Source organism: Lissotriton vulgaris, unplaced genomic scaffold (assembly GCF_964263255.1).
Source record: "Lissotriton vulgaris unplaced genomic scaffold, aLisVul1.2 SCAFFOLD_8040, whole genome shotgun sequence".
Lineage (NCBI taxonomy): Eukaryota > Metazoa > Chordata > Amphibia > Caudata > Salamandridae > Lissotriton > Lissotriton vulgaris.
The window spans coordinates 63,450-64,725 of NW_028251243.1; the positions used below are offsets into that span (position 1 = coordinate 63,450).

The 1,276-nt window shown below is 51.1% G+C and overlaps 1 pseudogene; it reads right to left on the reverse strand.

Annotated features, from left to right (window-relative positions):
- Positions 1 to 778: 778 nt before the first annotated feature.
- Positions 779 to 932, reverse strand: LOC147662968 (5.8S ribosomal RNA; annotated as a pseudogene).
- Between the last annotated feature and the right edge of the window lie 344 nt (positions 933 to 1,276).

A 1,276-nucleotide genomic window follows, 5' to 3' on the forward strand; every position in this document is an offset into this window, starting at 1 on the left:
GCTAGGGGGCCTGGCACTGCTGCTCCGCTGCTCTGACAAGCACTGGGTGGTGGGGAAAAAAGAAAAACAGGAGAAGGAAGGAAGGAAAAAAGGAAGGAAGGAAGGAAGGAAGGAAGGAAGGAAGGAAGGAAGGAAGGAAGGAAGGAAGGAAGAATGGAAATGAAATACAAAGACCAAAAAAACACGAATACAAAGACACAAAAACACACACTGATATATTAAATTAAAAAAGGGGGGAGATTATTTCGGAGGGGTGGATGATTGAAAGGATTAACAGAGGATTCACAAATAGGCCCAACACCAAGAACAGAACAGAGAAAACAAGAGGGCGCCTTTTGTGCACGATTTCCAACGTGAGGATGCAATCCGCTTTGTGTTTGACATGAAATTCAATGCGAATGGGTGCGCTGGGAAACTCCATCCGATTGCTGAACTCCGCATAGCACAGCGGAGTTCTCCAGGCACTTTGCGGAGTTCTGTGTATGTGATTCTGTGAACTCCACCTTGGCCTAGTGTACACAGGCAGCCAGTTGACACCACAGTCAGCCACATGCAGTACACAGCCAGGCACCCTGGGATTTTCAGGCATGAGCAGACTGAACACACTCCCCAACAAGTCAGGGAAGGCTATGCACACTAGTGGTGTACTTTGCAGTAGGACTAGGGTGGCCCTGCATGGGCGATTAGGTGTCTGACCTTGATAGAACAAAGGATGCAGAGCCCCCTGTGACAGTCCCAACCCTGCCCTTGGAGAGCCTCAGGGCGATTGACGTTCAAGCGGCCCTCAGACAAGCGCAAACTGGGAAGGATCCCAGAGCCGCAAGGTGCATTCAAATTGTCAATGATCAATGTGTCCTGCAATTTACACCAAGTCTTGCAACTAGCTGCATTATTCATCAGTGAACAAGGCAAGTGATCCACTGCCAAGACCCACAGGGAACTTTTGCACTGTTCAACCACCTTCCAGTGCAGGAGAGGTTGGAGGAACTTAGCACCAGCCATCCACCACCCGGCCAATGAGACAGCCCAGTCCCACAGTCATGCTTACCCTCAGGAAGTCAGCCTTCACTATGTAAAACAGTGCTTACACTCATCCCAGGAACCCCACCCCCGCAACAGCAGGCAGGCAAGCAAGAGGCAACCACAGTAGAAGACGAGGAAGCTCTACCACTGGCCCTCCTGGACAGGGCCACACAAGATTTTAAACCCCAGCCTGGCTACATGGGACCAGTCCACCAGGTGCCTGGCAACAAGGGAGGGTTGCCCCACTTGCACA